The sequence below is a fragment of the Plectropomus leopardus genome, chromosome 13 (assembly GCF_026936395.1).
Source record: "Plectropomus leopardus strain MGB_pleo_1.0 chromosome 13, ASM2693639v1, whole genome shotgun sequence".
In the NCBI taxonomy this organism is placed as follows: domain Eukaryota; kingdom Metazoa; phylum Chordata; class Actinopteri; order Perciformes; family Serranidae; genus Plectropomus; species Plectropomus leopardus.
Genome location: NC_142188.1, coordinates 14,718,935 through 14,744,322, shown reverse-complemented (window position 1 = coordinate 14,744,322; position 25,388 = coordinate 14,718,935). Strand labels below are relative to the sequence as shown.

Below are 25,388 nucleotides of genomic sequence, written 5' to 3'. Positions count from 1 at the left end.
ATGCTCTATGTAATGCCATTTATTTTCAAATTTTGTATAAGACTGAAACCAGAATCAAGTGAACCCACACAAATCTTAAGAAAACATCATCTGATGTTTGTCTGTCTGCAGCAAAACCATCTGATAAATTCATGCTGCACTTTCAGCCTCATATGAGCACAGATGTTGTGCATGCATGACCACAAGATGGCGCCTAGAACTCACGGCTGTGGCTTGACATAGGCCTGTGAAATGAGAGGGCAAATGAAGTGAGAAAATTACTTATAAAGAGGTGGCGGTACTGACGGAGTGGAAATATGCATATATTTGACTTTTAGTCTCTGAAGACATTGTAGGCTCTGCAGCGTGGCTGCTTATTTATCTTGTGTGGGTTTATTGCTCTACTAAGTGAGGACTTGCTGTAAATGATGACACTGATTAATTAACTTTGGATCAAACTAGCAGCCTGAAAATATCAATAACACAAAAGCTGTTGCTTTTAAGTAGTCATGTTTGAGAAGTCTTTCTGAATTACACTTTTCTCTTCTCTTGTTGATGATGTTAATCTGTTTTTTGAACTCTCTTGTTTTTGTGGCAGCCAATTAATATTACACTGAAAGATCTCACAAGTTGTTCAACTTAAAATAATCCTGGAAATTGATTGGCTTGAAAGTAAATATGATAACCTTAGTTTATATATAATTGTTAAGTTAACTCAAAATGTAGCTGTATTTACTTAATTTTGTGAAGTTGTTGCAACTTAAAAACGACAAGTGGAATTATCTTATTCTTTCTGTGTTTGCAACTTCAGAAAACCAAGTTAGTCCAACTTAATTTTGATCACGACAAAGATGATTTTGCCAACGAAGTTAAGAGATCTATGTTTTTTTTAACATGTTTAAGAATATGCAAATGTAATTGACAGTTTGCAACCAGCAGAATACTGATATACAGTACAGTATACTCAGTTTACTGGGGGTTTCCAAAATGTAGAAAAGATTGATATGATGAAATTTGTCATTTTAAAATTACAATAACTTCACAAAATTAAGTAAATATTGCTAAATTGTCAGTAAACTTAACAGTAAGATAAACATAAATACTTACTTATACTTGCATACATTTTTTAGGCAATCAGTCAGATCTTGTCAGATTTTAGTGATGTTTATCTGTTATTTTTAGCTCACTTGTTTTTGTGGCAACCAAGTACCAAACACAAAATTCATTGATTTGAGTTGTTATAAATAAATATGACGGCTATGGCATTGTTTACACCAGCAACTTGTTACTTGTCCTGCCAACCTAATTAGTGAACATTGCTTCCAATCTAATTATTTTCTTCTTTCTTTCTGGCATGTAGAGGACAACAGATCACTCCTATTTTCAGAGAGCGGTGCTTAGGCAGAGGGTAGATTCAAGTCCATCATCATCTCCTCATTTCCTGCAGCTATTTAAGACTGTGCCTCTCCAAAATAGGCGCCCGATGACCGCAGCCAAAGCTATCTGGGGACCTGCTTTCAAACTAATTCGAGGATATTAGGATGTCTCCAAATGTTTTGTTTTGACATTTCTATACCTTCGTCGGCCGTCGTGTGCGCGGAGCGTGTGCCATCTGACTTAAAGCCATTTTAGAAGTCATCTCAGATGTTTTTAGGGTTTCCATAACTATATATTGTACATCTTGAGTGCTTTATAATTTCTATGCTGCACATTGTTATTTTGGAAATGTACTCAAAACCCAAAGTAAGGTTTAACTGACAGACAGGTCATACACTCTCACACACACACACACACACACACACACACACACACACACACACACACACACACACACACACACAGAGCGAGCCCAGTCCTTCGACATCCCGCCCAAAGGTTATATTCTAGCCGAAATGTTGGGTGTGTAGTAAAATACATGCTCCACACTGTCTGGCTCTCCTAATGAAGGGGTTTATGACTGGTAGTCCTGTGTTTGTACCATGTATCATGCACCACTCTATCACTGGATACAAGGTCAGATCATATCTCATCCTATATCTGCCAGCGGTGCAAGTCTGCAATGACAGCTCAGGCTATTAGACTTGGTGGAGACATTACTCCAGGATATGAAGCCACTATAAAGAAAAAAAAAGATTTTGATAGCTCCTGAGGCATAGAAATATAATTTAATGCCTTTTGGATGCTTCTCCTGCTCTCATTGTTCATGACTTTATAAACAGCATATAATGGAGTTTTTCACAAAAAGCCTCTCTTGTGTTATTCTGAGTCAGACGCGGCTGTACGTGGCCAGACTTGTCAGACTGCGAGCTTTCAGCACCCACAGTGTTAATGTATAATGTCAACGCAGTAGGGAGCCTTGTTAAAAAGCAATTAAGCCAAAATGATTTAAACATTGTGCGGTTTGGCCATCGGCGAGCCTCGAGGTACACACTGTGTTGTTGTCTTAAAATGAGAATTTCACTGTCTGCTCACACTGAAAACCGCTATTTGTGTGAGTGTAGCTCTAACCACACTTTCCCACACCCGCCAAACCATACCAAACCACAGACTTCAGATGAGTATGCACACCACACACACTCGCACACAGACGCACACACACACAGTATTCACATGAGGAGTAATTGAGGGGTTTGACTAGTTTTTGGTGCATTAAAACAGTAGCTGTTTTAAATGACAGGGGCTGAGACATACTTGCATTGATGTCTGTGAGGCTGGTAAAGATGGCTGATTACTCAAAGAGGACGTGGCATTCAGTAACTCTTATTATATTCCTCTTTATTCGTTGGAGTTTGACTGAATCGCACCATTTAAGCTGTTCCTGACTCTAATACATTCTTAATCCGTGGCTTTCTCGCCCATTTCTTGAGTGATTTCAGGCACAAGCCTTTCTGCAAACAGTGTTATACTTGGTCTTATTTTTGATGATCAAAACATTAGTGCTGACAGTCGAGAGTCTTCAACAGGCAACCCAGAGCTATTAAGTTGTTCACCCTGTTTCCAAAGCAACAGCTCATCCCATATTCCATGTGATAATTTGCCATTATGTGTGTGTCTACCAGTAAGTCTACCAGCGTTACGTAAGCAGCTTCAATTTTAGTTCCAGTGGCCGTTGTCTTAGACTAAGATTAGTGCTAGGCCATAGTCAGACACATTTTAGCTGTTGGCAGATTGTTAGCTAACACTCTGTGTGCAAATGTGCTCATCACAGCCAGACTGCTTGGATGTGGTTTGGAACATCTGTGTGGTCCCCGCTCCAGAAGAAGACAGACAGGGGAGAGACAGAGTGTGAGGAACTGGGGGAAGGGAGGGGTGGTGGGACCCCAGGGCTGCTCAGAAAGAAGCCCTCAGTTTTTCCATCACTGCTGTCGCCACCACCACAGTGGCGGTGTTGCCTGCAAGCGGAGCCAGGGGGACAGTGTGAGGCAGATGCAAAGTGTGTGTGGGGAGAGAGGAAGAAAGATGGAGGAGAGAAAGCAAGACCGGGACAAAGCGACTTGTGGGGAGCCATCAGTCTAGTCGATGACTGATGAAGTTGAAGGTTAGGTCTGGCAATCCGTGGAGCTGTTGGCGGGGGCGGGGAGAGGGGCGTTGAAAGGAGCCTTGGTCCAAACCTGCGGTCGGCTCCTCTGCCACCAGCAGTAGAAGCACCGCAGCCCAGCTCCCTGCCTGTATGCGTGTGGTGTTTATTTACGAGCCTGTTTAACCACGGCGCGGTCCCTGTGGTGGACTGACACAAGATGACAGCAGCCTAAATGTCTTGCCCTTTAAATCCAGCCTAATGGTCGCTTAGTGCTATGGAGACAGGCACTGGGATAGGCGCCTGGGGTCTTTTCATAGGGGCCCTCTGAGTAACACATCAGCTAACACATCTATGGGCCACCATCCAGGGCCTTATTACTACCTGCTTCTGTGGCTGTGGCGCCACTGATTTAGCCATGTCTATGTGTGGGGGGACAATGCGAGCATGGGAATAGACACTATCCACCTATTACAGGCACTCTAACAATGATTTTGGACGTGAATGTCTTTTTAATATCTGTGCCTGTGGCGTCTGGGTCAGTTTGAATAGCCACTGGATGGCTGGTTATGTGTGGAGTTTTAAAAAAACTGCGATTTAATATGATGTTTGGGACGTCTGTGCTCCGCAAGAGCTGAGTTTTTAATTCTAAACCTACAATTTAATTTCTAGAGAAGAAAAATTGGCTTTTTTTTCTTCTTGTTGTTGTTTTTAACTTTTGCTGTGTAGACTAGAACACAAATGGTTAATCCCATGTGTTTTCGCCTGAAGTAACTTTGTGGTAAGTTAATAGCAGATGTGAGTGTTATTGGGCAAATTATATGCAATATGAGAGCAAACATACACTTCACATAAAACAACCTGCGTAAACACACCATTCATAACTGCATACCATTCTGTGTGGGCTTGCCAGCCAATGCAATTAGACGCTTTCTGAGAGGAAGAAAAGATTATCATCCAAAAGCTTGTGCCTTGCTCAATTCGTGTGAAAAAAGGAGATGTTTATTGTAAGTCAGATTCTGCCTGTCAATAATCCACTACAGATCTTAAAGTCATTCAGATCGCACCTCTGGGATCTATGAGAGGAAACAGGCAGGGGGAAAAAAAGTCCGCCACAAATCCCATGGGAATCCATCTCTGCAGAAGTGTCTTCTCCTGAATCACCTGTTAGCCTCGCTCGCTGTTGTTACCCCGACCTCAACTTGTTGCTCAATGCAGCACGCACACACACACACAGACGCACACACACACAAAGGCTTTGAGCTTCAATCTGCATGCTTCGGTCCTGTGCAAACACAGATCAGACCATACTCATTGGGCCGTGTCTCTGGCACTCATCAGGCTGTTTGTACTGCAATTTCCTCCCCGCTCTTATCCATGTTTTGTCCACTGTCATTCCAGCGGGATTATGGGATGCTTTCATCATGCAGGAACCTCAACTGAGGCAGTGGGGGGAAATGCAAAGGAGGCATGTTGTTTTGCTCCTCTCATCACACATAGTGTTATCATCACATGCCGTAATGAATGCTGCAGTCTGGAGTTGTCCTTAAAGCTTATTATTATTTTGTTGCTGCTCTGCTGTCCATCGAAACAAACAGTGTTTTCAGCAAACTCATATCCAGTCGACCTTCTCCAACCACAAAGAAATGCTGCATATATTGTGTAACTAAAACTTTTGCAATAAGAATGAGGAATAAAGTAGTGATATTATTATTTTCGCCAGGTTAAATTTGATATTACCTTAATTATATGAACATGTTTTATAGCTGTATTCAGTCAAACATATTGAGCCTCATTCATGAGAGTTCATACATACAGATGTGATCATAACTAGAGCATTAAAAAAATAACCTGTGGAATTCAGAAGTGTTTTCTTAAAGGTCCAGTGTGTACAATTTAGGGGGATATTTTGGCAGAAGTTAAATATAATAAACTTTTCATAATCACTTAAGACTAAGAATTATTGGGCCTCATGCAACTAAAATTTTCTCTTATTTTTGCTCGCATCCAGGATTGGTTCATATTTTGTTAGTACCCACTGATTTTTGAGATTCACCAATCTTTTGTTATTTTTGTTTTTCTCTTAGGTAAGAGAGAATTTACATGGGTCCAGAGCACTCATACCAAGGTAAGTGAAAACTCATTTTCACAGGCCGCAAATTGTTGTCCAACACAAGAAATAATACGTTTTATACTTTTTATACATTTTAAAAATGCATAATTATTTAATCAAATTTAGATGGAGTTTTAGAGTGTTTATAATGACTTGATTATTAAATTTCAGGGCTCAAGGGATACTACAATACTCCATCTATGGATCCCAATTACAGTAATTTCAGCTACTGTGTGTCCCTCTGCTGACCAAAGCTGAACTGTAATTAAGTACATTTACTCAAATACTGTACTTAAGTACAAGTGTTACTTGATCATCTTAATCTCATGCCACTTTCCATTTCTACTCCACTACACTATCGTACTTTTTACTCCACTACTGTTATTAGATAACAACTTTACAAATTAAGATTTAAGTGCAGATTAAACATTTAGTTGATTAACTGGAAAGCTAAGTGGAAACTAATTATTTCATGTAAGTCATTTTTCATGCAAAAACAAAACAAAACAAAATGAAACAAAAAAACATTTCATGGTAATTTGATAATCACCATTTTCCTGTTTGCAAAAAGAGAGAAAAATTAAGAATAAAATTTTTAAAAAATTACAGAAGACAATGATTACCAAAACACAGTAAGACTGACAAAAATAATATAAGTTGCAGATAATTGTGTTTTTTGTTTGTTTGTGTGTTTTGTTTTTTTGTTGTTTTTTTTTTTTTTTTTACTATTTATCATATTTAATAACTCAGATGGAGTGTTTAATTATATTTTAATTTGTTTAGTTTTTACAAGCAAATTTAAGGCAAAAAAAGAAAACTTTTATGTATGAAGCCTGTTGTCCAAAAACTCATCGTAACAATTTGGCCAACAACACATACTGTATGTCTCCACCCATTTATCTATGGTGTTATTGATTTACAGCACTGACAGTAACAAAAGGGGACAACCAGGAACATAATGCAACCAATGTCATTAAATTAAAGATTCAGTCTGAGAAAGACGTTACAATTTGAAACCAGTTGACTTTTATAGCAAGTCAAAGCACAGTCAAGTTTGTTTCTTAAACTAAACTATATTGCAGAGCTTTTGGGTCCAGAGGAACGTCTTTAATCTGCTCTTCAATATCATAAAAAAACTTGTTGCTCTTAAATGTATGTCTTCTTAAAACTAGCTTTTGTAGACATGCTTTTGTGCAACAATCTATGATCCTTAATTTTCTGGCGTACATTCCTTTTTACTCTCAGTTGTCTGTTTATTTATGTACTATTTTAGAAAGTGAAGTTCATTTTTTTATTTTGTTGTTTGTTTTTTTAGCATTTTTGTATACTTTACTCATGTGCCTCTATGTGTAATCTCCCTGCTAAACTAGACCAGTGATGTCAATATCCTCATCTGCAAGTTCTTAGAATAAGTCATCAGGGTAGATTAAGTCTCCGTCTAGACACAATCTGTGGTTAGTTTTGTGTTTTCTCTTCATATTAGTTAATGCTTTGGTGAGGTTAAGATTATCCAAAGACATTGCTTCGAGGCTTCGGCCACTCGTGGCTCTAATCTGCGGGGGGACAGTTTAGTTGATTCAGTCTTTGATGAGGTGCCCTCCGTCTCCAATACTGATGAGCTGTTAGTCGTCACCACTGCCCAGCCTTGCTGCTGTGGTCTAGGCCTGCCGCCTCCCTTCTATCCAAGAGCCTCATTCATCCCAAGACAAACAGACACAGTCATTACAATTAAGCAGTGCTATTAAAGGGACAGGCTACTGGCAGATTAAGAGAGGAGAAATGAAGTGGTTCTTTGTGTTATTGCAAGCAGTCAGCTCATTAAAGGTTGAGTTAGTGAAGTTTTGTTTGTTTGTCCATGAGTCTAAATATACTTATTAGCTTGCATGTGGGGATTTGTGCACGAAGTCACGCTCCTGGAAAAACAGCTTTGTGACTGAAGAAGTTTTTCTAAGTTAAAATTGCACTGCTTTGTATCTCAAGAGCAAATGAAAACAGGCCAGAGGAGACACTGAGGGCTCAGACTCGGTTCTTAAGGGGCCTTGAGACTTGAAGGATTAAGATTATGGGGGAGGTTCTTTTAAATGACTGATAGCACAAAGTGAGAGAGGGAGCAAGGCAGGGCAGGGCAGGAGTCTGTGTGGCGGACCAGAAGCAGCTTTACTCTTCAATCAGTGAGATGAAAATTGCCACTCCTGTCAAAGTAGAGGTGTTTACTGAAAGGAGGACAAGGGAGAAAAAGAAATAGAGAGACCTCTTGAGAGGGAGAGTTATGCAACCTGTATGGGTCCAGGGTTCCCATGGCTAAATTTGGCCAATCAGGGCTAAAGTTGGTACCTCAAAAAGTCTGCAGGCAGAAATAGCAGAGGTGTTGAGAGGTAGGACTGGGTATGATCCTGCAGTGATGTATATTGACACGCAACCAAATTGCACATCTATAAATGTGGCTTAAATGTGGCAAACAGAATGACAATTTTCCGGGAATGAAAGTGGAGCATCGGAGTGTTGGACAGCTGTAAGACACGCTCTGGATCTCTTATGAGTGATTCCACAAAATATCAGGGAAAGTGAGGCAGAAAAGCAGCATCTGAAACTCCAGGAAACTGTTTAAGGCTACGAGAGGCTGTCGACATGTAAAATGTCACTCATGACCTCAGCTCTTAATCATTTACAGGGGTTTAAGCATAAGTGATTGCCATTAAAAGTAGTCTAAATCTAAGTCGGGTGCGGTTTGGTATCATGGTGGTCTCAATGGTGATTTATGATACAGTAGGGCCTCACTGCAATGCTGCCCACAGTGTATTTTGTGTCTGTCTAGATTTTATTGATTGGTGATGTGATGGAGAGCTGCAGTCAGGCCTCTTTGTCATGGCCGGATGTCATTGTTAGGGCACTTGGGCTGTGATGAGGATCCCTAAAGTTTTATGACCTCTGTGGCCTTAGTGATTTGTTGTTTGTAAAATGTATTTTTAAATATGAGCGTCTTTAACATTTTTCTTTCAAACTCTGCCATCATGTTAAAGAACTTTGCGGCCTCCATAATTCAGAGCAATTTGCAATTTGATGTCACCAAGAAAATCCGCTAGATTAAATGCTCATCCATTTAGCTTTTTAGGGAAAGTGGATCATATTTTTGTGGAGTACATTCTGACATCTTCATAAATCAGCCTAATCATAGGGTTGTGGTACACCCCTGCCTTGTTTGTGTCTTTGTTAATGCCATGCACATGTGACCAATGACATGCTTGCATAGATGAGTGAGTGCCAGCATGCTCTCTCAGCTGTAGAGGCGGTGAGACGTCTGCTTACATTCAAGAACGTATTGTGGGGGGGGCATGCCAGAAGTTGTTTGGATGTTTTGCTGTGGGTTTTGGCACTAAGCCGCACTCCACATCTTAAAGGTACTGTATGTAACTTTTCACATGTATGTTTTTTATTGCCAGTGGATGAGCAGATTGCAATGTAACTTAAATACTGACACCTTACCCAGCTTCTCATTTGCCTTTTACAGCCTTTGGACTATGTTAAGCACTCAGGCATCTCTCCTTGGCTCCATAACAGTGCCACACGGTGCAACATTGGTTAACATTAGCTAAGAAATTGAGTCTGCTAACATCAATAAACAATCAGCACCCACCACAACACAGAGTTCACACTTGCTTTGTTTTCACATTTTGCAGCGGCAGCCCAGAGACAGACCTTCGGTTACTGTTGAGGTTTAAACTGGCAGAATCTGAGCTGTTGCAGCTGCTGACTGAAAGTTCATCCATGGAGCTGCTGTCCCCGTTTCTCCCGCAGAGGTCATCTCTAGGCGGAGAGGACTGAAGTGGAAGGACAACAAGGTGCGCTAGCTAATTGTCTCATTTTTGTTCTGATTAACGGTAAATTCATAAAATTCAGTGTCACAAATCATAATATCAGTGTCCCCCACACAAATTTGCAAATCCTAGGATGGCAAAGAAATGGACCGCCTTACTCTGATTGGCTCACCCTAAGATTGTTGCCCAAACCCTAATGACTCCCACTTGCTACTTGAAAAGCTTCCAGAGAAAACACTGACAAGTGTGTGCGTATTGTTATTTTGTGGTTTTAGCTGACTGATGTTCGCTGATGTTGGCTTGCATTCTTAAGCGGATGAAATAGCAAACGTAGCAAAATACTATATTGAGTGGATACCGTCAATTAATTCATTTAGACTCCTGGGGCCGGTTTGCAAATAACCTTATCAGCTACTAGCAAACAGCAACAGACCCATGGAACATAGCTACAATGCATGAATCTGATGACGCTTGCTATGTACCGTCAGCTGATAAAGAAATTTTCAAACTGAAAACGAATTAGTATCCTGGAGCCAATTTCGTCCAAATAAAATACCAGCATGTTCTAATCCCAAGTCATCACATATTGCAACTTATCAGTGGAATTTGGCATCTAAATATTACATTTTAGGTATTTTTCTGCATCTGCAATCTGCAGTTTTGGGATGCTGTGACCGTGATGTCAACAAATGCACATGGTGGAATGACAATGCACATGGTTATATTTAGGCAACAGCACATGGCAACCAACACTGGGATGTCAACTAACACACATATTGGCACAGATGGTTAGGATTAGACAACAAAGTCACAGATGGTTATGTTTCGGGGAGGGAGAGATTTTGCCTGTTGTTTAATATAGCAGAATATATGAGTTTATTCTCATTGAAGCACACTAAGAACACCTTTTATAGCAGTAATATATTTTACCAGGAAGAACTTGACTTGCTTGGAGCTAAACACAGCTGGGCACCACATGCCATATTTTCGTGGTGCGTTCCATGAATCGTTCAGAGACAAGATACTGCTCCCGTCTTTGTTTCGTTTCACTGGCTTCTCATCTATTTGTGTCTCTTTCCGTTATCCAAAGATTTCTATCATTCACTGTATCTACAGACTGCACCTATCATCAGACAAAGTTCTCTTTAAAGACATTCGTGCAGTCTAAAGTGGAGGCAGGCTTTGTTCAGATAGCAGCTGATGAACACCGGAATGCTTTTGGTCTTATCATGTTGTTGTCACACGATCCAGCTACAGTGGGCCGAGCCCGAGCGATGCACGAGCGAGACACGATGTCGTCTCGAGCTCAAAGGTTTGCACTACGTTGTGAGTCACGCTTTAAATTAACATTTCCGTCTGCTGCTTTCACAGCCTCTTTTCACATTAAGATGTAGATTCCTACTGGAGCATCTAATTTATGTGTTTTTGCGTTGAATTATGGCACTTTTATGGTTCACAATCATCATAATAAATAGCTTTCTGAAATGTTTGTTTGTCATCTAAGTGCTGAAGATGAGCTGCACTTACCATGCTTCTCCTATGATATCTATTCAGACTGATGTTTGGTTATCTTGTAAGGGCTATTAGGAGCCTGTTTGTTGTGAAAAAAAGCTCTTTAGTATCCCCATGCTCTATTTATTTTAATGTGCTAGTGTGCCTGTTAGCTACCTCAGTGTTTTCTAATAGTCTTGTTTTTTTCTTTCAGCTCAAACTGAAGTATCCATGTACGTTTTTCTGCACTATATTTTAAAAGGAATGTTACTATAATCATTAATTCTAGTAAACCACATGAAGAAAACAACATATTAAACCCACTGGGTGAATACATTTGAACATTGTGGTAACCATCAGCCCAGTCACTGAAATATGGCTATCGTTTCTTTCATACCCAGAGCACTGGTGACACAGGCGACAACAGTACGACTGGCTGTCTGTCAAAGTTTCCAGCAGTCGCTTGTAGTCTACGGTGCGCACAGATCTGGTTGTGATTACTATAACGGAGACAGTAAATCATGACGCAGCATGATACTAATTTGTGGTGGGGGAATAAAAAGGACCCGGCCCTTTCTTTATGGAGTCACAGTTAACTACAAAAGACACATTAACACAAGCAAAAGAACGTTTCAGTGGCAGAAAATAGGAGAAGAGGAGCAGAAAGAAATTTAACATTATATGTGCTTGTGAAATTATGTACAGACAAATTAAGAGAAACACTAACATTTGGTGTCTTAGTAAGGTTCTGGGCCACCATGAGCCACAAGAACACCTTCAGTGCTCCTTAACATACATCCTACCAGTCTATAAACTCTACTGGAAGGATAAAAAACACTCTCTTGAACGATACTCTCTCTTTTGATGTTTTGCTAATGGTGGCGGAGAATGTGTGTTAAAGGGCTATGCTGTGACTGACCCACACATCCTCAAAAATATAACTTTGTGTCTGGGCTATGGCAGTTATGGGGATGCCACATGAGGGTCACAAGAAATGTTATTGGTTTGCTTGGGCTGGTTGTGTTTTCTCCCGCAAATTTCTGATGCCGGTCAACCTGGTCTACAAACCTGTCAAATGCAGACACAATGTCTCAGTGGCCCTCAGTGTCAGACAGCAATGCACCAAGGCGCTCTATAGCAGTGATATGAGATGCAATGGCTGTTGGCTTTTTAAATTTTTTTTTTTACTTTCTGTGAATTAACATAAAGCCACTCCAACACCAGGTCCTTCCTACGTCATTACCAGCAGTGTTTCAAACTGATAATGTCCAGCAGTGTATCATATGGCTGTGAAAGGTTCTGTCCGGTCACATTATCAATTGATTTCGTCTGTCCACATACTGTTGTGCCAGATGCTGTCCAGCCATCCAGCAGCGTATCATAAAAACCACAAACGCTGCATTACAAATTGATGTCGCCTGGCAGAGTATGATATCGCCACGAAAGGTGGATTTGGGCGTCTGTTTCTTATGCCAGAATGCTGACAAAGTGGTAGTATTTGATGACTTTGGAATGAGCACGAGCTGGGAAACGGCTGCTCATGTCCCATGTGAAACCAAAAGTCGATGGAGTTATTTTAATAACAACATAGTGTGCTAGTATGTGTAGCATACAACGCTATGTCATCTGACATTACATTACGTTATAATAACAAACTTACTTATTTTAAGCCAAACCATGATATATTCTAAACCAACCATGTATTTTTGTTGCCCAAACCTAAGGAAGTAAACCTAAAAACCTTTATTTCAAGTTTATTTTTATACATGCAGCACACACTGTACATTTCTTTAAAATCTGAAGTTTATTTCCAAAAGACCCAATCCATGTAAAAAGCGTAAATTGACAGACCATCCCTGAAGGTCCATAACAGATGCTGGAGGGGTATGTAGAGCATCATATTTTGATATCAAGGGCCACTGATTAAGTGTCAGTATTTGACGAGTTGAGAGTGAAAATATGTTGTGCTGGGAGAGACTGCTGGGAGTGAAGGCAAAATGTGAAAGTCATCTTATTTGTGTCCTGCATGGAAGCGCCTGTGTTTGTTATGTTTCTCTGCTCATTTATGCAGGTTTTTCCCATAATTTGTGTGTGTGTGTGTGTGTGTGTGTGTGTGTGTGAGAGTGTGTCTTTGAGTGCCTTTGCAAAAAGCCCTGAGTCATTACTTTACCACTCAATCAATTACTCACCACTCCTCACCTCCTTAATCGCATTACAACCGAGTGGAAAAATTGTAAAAATGCAACATGAGTCATTTTTGTTTGTTAGCTCACCTGTTTGGATGTTGTGCATTTACACAAGAGTGCCTGTCTCAGACGATGATCTTACAGCTTTTAAGTCAGAATTTTCCACTCTGGTTGGAGGCCTAGTGAGTCAGCATCAATAAAATTTTTAGGACCATCATGCCCTCTGTGAGCCAAAATCAAGCGCAGGCAACAGCAGGCAGATAAAGTGGGATTGCCTCGCATATCATCTTTCTAGGACAGCCTGAATGGCTTATTAGGACACTTAATCCCAGTCTGTTTGTTTTGGAACAAAAACATATTTTATTTTTTATTTTTTTAAATAAAACCACAAAATGTTTGACGTAGCCTAAAAGAGCATCCTTCCAGTGAGGCTATGGGGTAAGGGATGACTAATAGGCGTTGTAACGACTCCTTAATTTTTCAAGTCTCCCATAGAACACAAACAATGTTTAGAAGTGCTCAGTCTGCCCCTTAATCTTTGGCTGTTGAGATGTTTTTGTCTCTGCTGCTCTGCTTTTCAGTTTTAACTCCTTTGAATCTGTCTCTCTGGGTCAAATGATTCCCTGGCTTCACAGCAGTTCTGTGGTGGCTCCACTAATGGCGCTGTAATTTTGCATCTCTTTGAAGTTCTCCCCAACCGTTGTGTTACCTGAAGTCTGCGCTTCTCTGAGGTTTTGGGATGGGGCAGGGTAGCTACCCTCTGCAGCCTAATTAAATGTAATTGCTCCATTTTGTAGTGGTGCCCGTGTGGAGAGGGGAAGCCTTGTAATAAGGGAGATTGCGTGAAGGGTCCGAGGATCACAGACGCCAAAGAGGAGCCACGAGGAGACGATCGGAGACGCTTCCCCCTCTGTCGCCTCCTCTGTCCTGAGCAGACCTAGTCATTACCCCCTCCACTCTTCTCACTCTGGCTCTGTCTCTCCTTTCCTCTGGTGCTCCCTCGCCCTCTCTGTCATCATCACTCTTCCATTCACAGTCATGCATGTGCAAGAGCGTTTTGAATATTCCACTCATGCCTCATGTGAGGCTAATTTGTTGTTCACCCTTAAATTTTATCATCTGGACATGAAAGGGAGTCATGTTGCTGCTAGGAGATGAATCCCGAGTGTGTGCAGGAAGTGTCTGGTATGATCTCTATGGCATTCCCTGAGGTGGCGTCACAGTCTTGGGTGCAAAAGTTGGAATTCTTGGAATCCTTTAGGCACCTCTGGGACTCCGCAACTGAGTCAGACACCGAAATGGGCTGTTTAGCCCCCTGACACTGACTGGTGGAGCGACAGGAGACACATTCTTTCCGGGAAAGAGGAGAGGAAAAAAAGGAAATTACAGAGCAGGAGAGAGACAACATGACACACAGAGAGAGGGAGCGCCAGCTTGACCGTGACCCTGCGGGATGACAGGCTGACAGGGGATGTGTGATGATGTGTGTGCTGTGGGTGCAAAGGTGACTTAGATCGAGGGATAAGCATCTTTCTCCCTCTCTGTTGTCTCTTTTTCTGGGGGAGGTGCCAGAAAACCCTCCAGTAGAGATGATGGCATTCCTTCCTGATCTTTAGCTGCACATACTTTTCCTGCGTCAGGGTGTCCAGCGATTTGCCTCCCTCGTCTTCCTCCTAGTCCTCCTCCTCCTCCTCCTCCTCCTTCTCCGCCGCCCGTCTTCTCCGCTCTGTGGTGCCAGTGCGTCTGCCACACGGCCCGTTAAGGCTAATGCGACACAGGCTCCGGATCACATTTCAGCCTCACATGAGCACCCCCGCACTACTTCATCTCCCCCCTTCATCCTCATCCTCTACACCCTCTCCATTTCCTCTCCTCCATGCTGACCAGGCCTGGCCCAGGAAGTATACATTTGATCGGGGAGCACAGATCAATAAAAACACAGGATCCCAAAGCCATCATTTGGTGTTTTATGATCCAGGAAAGTGTCCGCTAAATGATTTCTCTGCTTGTTAAAATAGTTTTGTGAAGCTGGAAATGGGTGGCAGTAGCCAAGCTGCTGCTCAGATGAAGCTGTGCGTGAGCCTCTGTGTGTGTGTGTGTGTGTGTGTGTGTGTGTGTGTGTGTGTGTGTGCGTGTGTGTGTGTGTGTGTGTGAGATTTCCTGACAGTGAGAGTCGGGGTCTCTCGGGGAGCAAATGATAAAAGTTGAGGAGGGAAACATCAAAAGTGCGGTGGGGGAACGAGTGTGGTGAGATCGCACACAGTGCCGGGCCTGCTGTCTCTCTCATGACCTCCCTGTCATGTGGCTTCCATGAGAACCAAACATGCAGCCACAGTTGTTTCCATACAAAACCAAGCTGCTTTGGTGATCCGAATGCTTTTTTTTCTCTCCTTTTTTACTACCACAAAGCTAATCGTTTGGCTGTTTCTGTACAGCTTGTTTTTTCATCGTGTTGTGTATGAAAGTCTCAGTATCACACATGGTGGCAGATTTTATCATTTGCGGTAAAACAACACAGCTATCTGTAGCCCTTTTTTCAGGGGTTGCGCTATAGGGCTGCTACTGGGTCCCTCCTTTGCTTCCCCCTTGCATTTTTACACAGGACCAAACCATGGCTGCTCCAGCGTTCGATTTTAGATAGCATGCCAGCATCGCTGAAGTAAAAAGAGGTGCAACACCTCTGTCTTGTCATGAGTCAACCTCTCGTTCAACATATTACCATAGACAGTATATAAAGATGGACAACATGGAAGATGCGCCATGGGTCTAAAGGACATCACCAGCACAAGATGGCAGCAGACATTTGCAGCATTTTTTAGCTTCACTTAAACATAGAGGGGGTATGTCGGGGTGCATTGTCTATCTTTATCTACCGTCTACGCATATAAATACATCGGCAGTGCTTTCTGAACAATAACATTAATATAACGTGTAAATAACAATCATTTGTCATCTCTGTTATATGGCAGCTGATCTGATCCTCTGCTTGGAGAATAAGGGGCTCCCTCACCTCCAGACATTTTCGGCCGCTGTTCTTCTTGGAGTTAGCCACTAACTGCTATTGGCTGCTTTGTAAATCTTCAGCAGTGGGTTTTGTGCATAACTCGTCATCAAAACGTCACACTCATCCCGTCTGATCCCATCCTGCTGGCTGTCCTGTTTACACAGACACCATCTTGATGCTATTACCACTTCCCCTAGCGATTATAGGCACAGAACTCTTTCCCTTCTTTTGGGTTGGTACCATTTATACAGAACAGTGAGCCGGCACAACGGCACAATATTTTCTCCTTGAACAGGCAGTAAAAGAGGCTTGCGTCACCTCCTTATTTTCAGCCAAATTCTCTAAGCTATGAGGTCAACCCCTCTATCACACATACCTATTCTGGTAAACACAGTTAAAAGATACCAGAAAAATGCTTCTCCAAAACATCAGTGTTATGTTCTGCTGCTCCATAAATCTGCCAACCTTATCATGCTCGCGTTTTAAACTGGGGGCATAACCAATTAACGAGGCCTACACAGTAATTCGCTGTCTGCGTGTTAAATAACTCCTCACTCCCAGTTCCCATTAGTGGCTTATAGCTGCAGAAGTTCATAATTATACCATGAATTGTATACGTGCTTGATTCGTAATTATACCATCTGTATAATTATAGATTCATGCTTCCTCCTGCAACCTGTTTTGACACATAGTTCTTGAACTTGTGTGATCAGAGCTATCGGTGTGTTAATGTTATTGAGTCAAGGATTCCAGATGATCTTTAGGCAAATGTTTTTTGTTGTTTCCAAACATTGGGTAAAAACTGTTTTTGGTATTAGAAAGTGGAAACGGTTCAACTCCTTTTTCTCTGAGGGTGAGACCTTCCATCCCTGTGATGAATCCAAATGGTTCTCACTTAAAAAGAGGCCAATTTAATTTATTTTCTATTCTTAGAAAACTTTTTCCAGTTTTATTGGAGAGTATGAAGTATTCGCAATATGAAACTGCATATTTTCTAACCACGTGTCTACTCTATGATTACTGCCTCTTCACTCTGCACTCATTCTATAGTAGGTGCCCTGGAATTAATGTAATTGTTTGAAGTGTAAAGTGTAAAATCAGCATCAGATGGCATTCATTTATGAGCTTATCAAATCCAGATGGAGCCATATTTTACTCAGCATGATTCAAAAATCCATCTCTTTGAGTCTGTATGCAATTAAACCATTCAGTGAACGTTCAACAGCCTGAGAAAAATCCAGTCTTTCGGAATCAGTGGGACACAAAGCAGGGTGAGCTGTTAACACCGGCAAAGACCACCCCTGATTTTGACTGTAAATGATATTATACGTCCGTCAGGGCTCAAAGTCCTACATCAAAGCAAAGCAACAATACGACTGCGGCTGGTTTTTGCCCTGTGTGAGAAAATCAGGAGTGTTTTGAGTGCTGTAGAGTTAATCTCTTCTTTGGATACACAACAGTGATGGCATTCCTCTGGATGTGCACTGTATGAAATGCAGCCATCAGGTGAAAAATGAAGAACAAGCCAGAGGACCAATAAAATGTGTATTATGGGAAACTCCAGATGTTCGGCTAGATTGAGAAAAACAAGAAGAGTCCCTGTCAGAAATTGCCCTCGGGCAACATGGGGTTGTAATTTCAACCCCATTAAGATGCATTAGTGTTAATTTGTTTAGAGACAAGGAGCTGTTGTGTTGTGAGAAGAAGGCCTATTGTGCTGAGAGCGGGTGTGGACAGCGGCATCTAGATTTATCTGCAAATGTTGGCAAATGAACACTTAACGAACGGAAAATATTTGTTGATTAAAAAAGAAAACTCTGAGTAAACCCGCAGCTTCAGTTAATTAGAAATGTGTGTTTTGTGGCGAAAGAGAAAGAAATACGTAAACATCTTGATATTGAAATGTAACTTAGTGACAGAATGGGGACTGCCTGTGATACAAATCATCTTCTAACCACATAATGAGATGGTATTACCGAGTTTCTTTGAGATGACATGGCTAATCCTGAAGACAGCAAATCTGCTGTGTATCTTTCTCATGAAGTTCAAAAGGTAAAGCTGCTGATCAGGTGGCAGGTAGCTCAAGGGGTTGAAACCTACATTAAAGTCTCTCTTTTATTTCCTTTCACTTTCAAATATTTACCATTCCAAAATCGAAATTAAGTACACTGTAAAAATAATCTATTTGTTTTAACTTTTAAAAAATTACGACTGCCTTAAAATTTTAAGTTGACTGAAGTTGAGGAGACAAATTGTGGTAATTTTGTAATGATCCAACTTGTTTTCTCAAATTCAGAGCAACAACTTAACAATTCAAAGCAGCCAAAACAACATTTAACATTTAAACATTTAAAACAAATTTTAATGTGTAAGGTTAACCAGAAAAGGAAAAATCTGTAAAAGTAAGTCAGAGGAAGGTTCTTTTTTTTCTTAATTTGCTCAGAGAGAAAAAAAAGATGAAAAAGAACCATTTAAGAGAATCTTGACATCCGTTTCCCACAGGGACAGAGGTGCACCACTGAATAAGCTTCACAGGGGTCAAAGGGGCAACATCTAAATGAGAGAAAAAATAAAATACATATCGGCCTCTCTCATTAGAGTGCAGCACACCGTGGGGACTTCCTGGGTTAATAACTGGGATGGGGTTGGCATTACTTTGTGTCTCAGCAGCAGGAGAGAACACAACCCTTTAATACAGCAGCTTCAATTACACCACATCAGGAAAACGATGTCCCCTTAGATCCCATTAACAAAAATAATACTCAGAAATTGTGGCGTGTCTGTGTGTGTGTGTGTGTGTGTGTGTGTGTGTCTGGTGCCGTGTAGGATGTGAGTTAAATTTGACTCCTCTGCTCACAGAACTGCTGCACAATTCATACATTTGTCAGAACTGTCCTTTAGTCAACACTGGAAAGACTAATGTGTGTAAAAGTGCACCAACATCTGTTAAATTGCTGCCATCGATAATCATCTCAACTACCGGCAAATTGCTGCATCTTATCGAGGGCAATTAACAAAATACGGAACTTCTAAAACACCCTCTGGCTGTCTTTTCTCTTCCTGAAATTCTCTCTCTCTCTCTCAGCTGCTCAGACATATGTGGCCTCATGTCAAGGGATGCCTCGTGTAGTGAATGCCTATTGAAGGAAGCTATTTTGCCAAATGCCAAAGCCATTGAGTTGCTTCATATCCTGTCAGATAAGCGGCCACAAAGAGCTCTCTTTTTTTTCTTTCCCTGCTCCCAAACTGTTTCTAACATCTCGACATCCTCCCCTCTTCCTCTCTGCTCCCCTCCTACTCCTCTTGTTAGTTGATAAAGAGCGTTGTAATGTCAGGAAGGACACACATTCCTCACAATGTACTCACAGATCTCTGAGGAGCAAGGGTTAGCTTCCTCGCAATGTGCGCGATAGATCAGAGGCGAGAAAGGATGAAAAAGAGAGATGAGAGGAACAACCATGCAACATTTGAGGGGAAATGCACACCCGTCCTCATTCCGATCTAGTCAAATACCGCCGCTTTGATAGTGCTTTTGGCGTATGATTCCGTTGCCAAAAGCCACCTCTTGTGTCAACATGATATGCCCCTGTTCGGCATCAGCTGAGCACCAGTCAGTTGCTGTGTTATTATACACCGCCGGATAGCTGGATAGCACCTATAACAGCAGCCTAATAAGTGGACGGGCGATGTCATTCACATTCGCATGATATACCACCAAATGACGTTAGGTTGAAACGCAACAGTAACAATGTAAAATGAGGAGCGTGAGGGCGTTTATGGGGCAGGTTGATGGGACCAATAAACCCTGGACTTCCATGCGGGAATCCAGTGTTTGCTTCCTGTCTTAATGATATGTTTTCTTTTTTTTCCAATACCTAAACTTGCCTCCTTCCCCTAATCCTAAGCATCCATGGCAGCATGTGCATTTTTTGATGTCCCGGCATGGGTCGCCATGTGGTTTTGTTGCCTAAACATAACCGCGTGCAGTGTAATCCCACCATGAGCTTGTTTTGACATCATGGTATTGGCATCCCAGAACATGTATAGCAGACACAGAAGGATACCTAGAGTGTAATATGTAAATGCGGAAGTCCACTGCAAAGTGGCAGCACATAATGACTTAGGATGAGAATGTGTCTGAAATACATGTGGCAAAATGAAGGGAGAGAAACTTGAAACAACTTTATCTTAGCTTTATCACAAGCAAGCCACTCATTAGTTGTTTTTTTTCACAAATGAATCAGCTATTCTCCTCTGTGGAAAAACTGAACCTCTGAACTTGGCACCGTGCTGAATGTCTCACAGCTCCAAAATGCACCGAGTTTAAAAAATGTGACTTTATGTGATTGCACCGCAGGAGTCAACAGTAGCAAGTTTTCTGAGTCCATCAGTTTGATTGTAAATTACATGCACAGCACAACAAAAAAGACTATGTGTCTCCAGCGAGCCAATGTTTCAAAACCTCCCTTGTGGCAACATTTGGACGTCTTGCAAGTAGAATGCTCAATAAAAAGCAGGCCTGGTACTCAGCCCCAAACCATTAGTAGTGAGCTGAGGCATTCGGCGCGGTACACAGGCGTTAATTGCCTCGTTGCCTGTAACTTTTTTTGGACTCCTTTTTTAACTCTGTTGTTTTTGTAAACAAGGTTGTTTGGAAGGGATGGTAAACACCTGTGTGCTGGGAAATATTGTATGTGATCGGGACACTTGGATGCTGAAGAGTCAAGCACTTAAGTGAAAAGCTGCCAGTGTGTTTGTGCACAGACTGGTGATCTGTGTTATCTCACAGAAGCTTGTGGTTCTTGTTGTCCACTGAGAGATCTTTTATCACTTTATCTGCTTTAATCTTTAAGCCATGCTTTGGTTTCTTTCTTGTCTTCTATTCCAAACCTGAAGCTGATCTGGAAACTGTCTCCAGATGCTCCAGTTCTTGTCATTGACTCCATTTGTTTAAGCATAAAAACAAGAGGAAACTGCCCAATAACAACATCAAAGGACAGCAGTATTACACAGCACACTGTTAGAATCACCATTCTTGAAACTGAGATAATAATATGTTTACATTTTCACTCCAAGTGTATTAAAATCACTGAGTTTATTTGAAGGTGAAATGTAAAAGATATTTTGGAAGGTGTGGTAGCGTCTAGCAGTGAGGATTGTCAGCCTGTTCTCATTCCAAACATGTCAAATACCACTGCTTGGTCAGTGATTTCGGTGAAAAGCCACCTTGTGTGGTGTATGATACAGTATGAAACACTGCTAAGCAACGTCAGTTCATAATGCGGCCAAACAGCACCTGTCACAGCAGTATACCCCACTGGGGCGCATCAGTTTGAAGCACTGCTGGTAACATCAATATAAGAAGCTAGAGAATCCCTATAGAGCAGGTGGGAGCAACAATGGATGGGTCCAACAAACCCCGGACTTTCGACTGAGAGCCCGATGTTCCCTCCCTTTATGAAAGCTAAGCCAAATTATTATATATTATTATAATTATTATATTATTATATTAAATACAATGTGTTTATTTTGAAAAAAAAAAAAAAACACTTATACATCAAACAAGCAGAAACTTTCTGTGAAAGTATAAGTGCATTTTGAAGACATGCATTTAACAGGTGTAAATTGACACATCGTCCCTGCATGTCTACAACAGATGCAGGAGTACACCTAGCACATCATATGTAGATGTGAAAGGTGCTGATCAAGCAGTGATATTTGACAAGTTAGGATGAGAATGTGATATGAAGATATGATTTACTGAATACTGAATATACTGGTATACTGAATAAAGCAGTCTCACGTTACAAATCAGTGTAACTCTAACGCCACCCGTTGCCAATGCGCTTCTAACTACATTGGCTGATCTAAAAACACAAATGGCCTTCTCTGAAGCCAGTGTTTGGTTTACCTATTCTAGGCTAGAAACATGGCAGTGCAACATGGCAATCTCCATAGATGAGCATCGGCTCCCTATAGATATAAATGGCTCATTCTAAAGTAACAAAAACACAATAATTCTTATTTTCAGGTGATTATATACTTACCAAAACTTACTCATTATATTATGTTCCATTTCTGCCAATAAAACTCCCTAAATCTTACACACTGAACCTTTAAAATGTTCTCTCCATTCCTGCACAATTAAACCTCAGCTCTTGCTCATTAGATTTACAATCTGTAACATTTTACAGTCCATAACTGCCCGAGTTTATTTTAATTTTATTTGCACATTTTCAATTTGTCAACATGAACTATTTCAATTTAGCTGCCCTGTTGCTGACTCTGCAGAAAAGGCTGCTATATGTAGGCTGAGCAAAAAACAGTGTAACATATGAAGCCGTCTCAGCTTGGCTCCTATCAAAATGGTTGAGATGCTTGTGGCTTTGTGATTAAGCCGCTGCAAACCACACAGCCCAGGGAGAGTAAACCCAACATTTAAACCAAAACCCAGATACAGGCAGCCTGGGCAACAACAGTGGCATATTAGTAATTATCCCAAGACAAAATGTCCGTCATTTGTGTGTAACCCACATTCAGGCAATTCAGCTTCTCAGCACATGGAATTAAGTCTGGGAGGCTTGGGGGGAGTTTGGGGGGGTGTATTATGCAGCAATTTGACAGCCCTGAATTGTCTGGAGGAATTAAGAAAACTGGCTGATTAATGTTGAGATTTTCAGCTTCACTGTCTTGTTGTCATGATTTTTTTAAACGTTTTTTTTTTCCTTGTGTTTTTTCATAGTTCTCTCTTGTGGTCAGTTGGACTTCAAAGTGAGCAATTGGACATCAACAGCACCATTACTTACAAGTCCCTGTGAATCCCTTTCTGGCCAGTGGGACCTTTTCTACAGGGGAAAATAACCCATCTGTCCGGCAAATGCTTCCATATGGACACAAAGAGTAGGGCACATTCTTGTGGAAATGAAAGCAGGTCCTTTAATCTAAGAGACATAATCAATAAATGATAAGGCCTGTAGCCACAGGCAAAGCGGTAGTTTGAAGATAACTTAAGACAAGATTAGTGATGGGACACAACAGGGTGGGGGTGGGGGTGATCTTGAATTAAAACATTATGCATGGAGGACTGGAGTTAGTTGCTTGGTAATCACGGGTTCCTATCAGCTCTTTAGATCACTTCCTGCAAAGCTTAGCTCAGGCGTATTCAAGTGATCATTGTTTTATCTGGAAGGAATGCTAATTGGAGTTGTAGAGAAGCCAACCCTTGCCGACATCACCAAAATACCCTATGTGGTCAGTTTAAATGAGACAATAGATGCCTTCGCAACAACTATTATGCAAAAGAGACACTGGAGTACCAATTTGGAATGCAATCTCCGTCAAGTGAGTATATTTACAAACGGCCAAAGACAAGAAAAAGAGCCTAAAAGACAGCTAGCATGGTTAATGACCGAGTATGAAGAAAGGCTGAAATGTACATTTCAGTTACGGGGGCCAGGGGGGTGGGGGTTGAGGCTTCAGAGCACGATTCAAGCCCCTTGGGAATGTGCTGAGTTGAACATTTGATGCGCAAGATAACCAAAATAGTGGGCATTTTCAATCAACGTGTCAACCCAAATTTCAGTAGAGATTCAAAAATAACACCAAGTATGGAGGGAGGTTTCAGACTTGGCTTTGACTTCATGGTACTATAGGCTTAAAGACCAGAATTATGTTTGAGTGCCAGGAGAATTTGTTCATCTCTGGAGCTGTTTCTAATGATATGGAGTGACCCAGACGGGTGCTACTGGTCTTAACGTCCCTAAAAATAGAGATACTTATTTGCAATCCCACATTTTGGGCCATGCACACAGAGAACTGTGACACCAGGCAGGGAGTCTAATTTTCCCTCTTTTATAGTTATTGCTGAGAATTCGCTCTAACAAGCCTGGCAGCCTTTGAAATAATAAATATGGAAATATATCCCTTGACGTCTGTATTACTGGTGAAGAACAGCAGCGGCGCTGAAGGTTGAGAGCTCTTGGCATTCACATTATGATTCAATCTTGAGTCACTCAGCTGTAAAGAAACTTTTCAATTGTTCCTGTCTTTCCAAGGATCCTTCGGTTTTCTTCAATATCCACCTATTCTTTTGTCTAATTTGAGACCTGTGGCGTCGGGATGATTTTAAAGAAACAGTGACATTTTCCACAGATACATATGCAGTTTGTGGTTTGTACCAGCAGGGGTATTTGCGAACGTTTTGATGTCCACAGTTTATAAAATTAGGGGGAGAGATGTCATGCACAATAAACGTAATCCTTTGTCTCTCCCTGTGGCTGACAGTGGATGCTGGAGTGTGTATGTATGATTTATACCTTTCTCTAAAATGTCAGCTGTGAGAGTGACAGTAATATGATGTTTCCCACCCACAACGGAGGAACACACACACAGTCGGCAACCTCAACATGGCTGTTAGTTGAGGCTATAGGGTGTTCCCAATCATTTCCTTACCCACAACATAGACAATGAGCATGCCGCACTATTAAAGCTTGGTGCTTTAAGAAGAATCAGGCACTACGTAAGGAAATAAAGCAGATTTCAGTCAAGCTGTAATTTGTGGAAATCTTGCTGTTTGGAATTAACATCGAGACTTTTTAAGTTGTCCACTTGGGGTGGGTTTAACAGTAAATGTTGGGGGTTACGAGGAGAGGAGTTGTGCAAACAAAGAAGTGAACTTGACCACTTTGCTCATTTGCATTCACTGGGTGTTGCCTTTTGTCAGCTCATTTAGGGCTCCTCAGATGTTGGTGTGAACAAATCAACATTTAGATAGTGTACTAATGTGCCACTGAGAAGACCTTCTGAAGATAACTACCTTTGATATGACCCCCTGCTACTCATACTGTCTCCAGCTTAGCCCCACCAGCAGGGGCAAGACAATCCAATCCATTTGCCCCCTAGAGAGATCAAAGCCTCGGCCTCCTCCTTTTCTTTCTATTACCAAAGACTCCACCTTTGCAAAGTCCCGACACAAATGAGATTGTGCCATTTTCTTTGGCCAGGTTAAAGGCAGTGTTTTTTAAAGGATAGAAAACAAGTCGGGACATTAAAGAGTTTGGGTAATGAAGGAGAAGAGATGGACTGGGGGGGGTGATCAGGGTGGATGAAAGGAGGTGGCAAAAAGGCTCTGATTAAGGCCTGATGACTGTTAATGGGACAATGCTTGATCTACTGGAGCCATTACTGTGCTATTGTCTCATAGGGTGCTTCCCTATTGAGTAAGGGTATGCTATTAAGGACCAGACACACCATCAAAGAACTTGTAACGATGAAGCCGACTGTT

The 25,388-nt window shown here is 41.4% G+C and overlaps 1 long non-coding RNA gene across 1 annotated transcript in view; it reads left to right on the top strand.

The window, feature by feature from the left end:
• Nucleotides 1–23,090, top strand: part of LOC148187681 (uncharacterized) — a 28,594-nt gene extending 5,504 nt beyond the window's left edge. The window contains exons 2-4 of the long non-coding RNA XR_015778415.1: nucleotides 5,584–5,624; nucleotides 9,287–9,448; nucleotides 22,848–23,090. This is a non-coding gene — a long non-coding RNA (uncharacterized LOC148187681). The remainder of the gene's footprint in view (nucleotides 1–5,583; nucleotides 5,625–9,286; nucleotides 9,449–22,847) is intronic.
• Nucleotides 23,091–25,388: the final 2,298 nt, after the last annotated feature.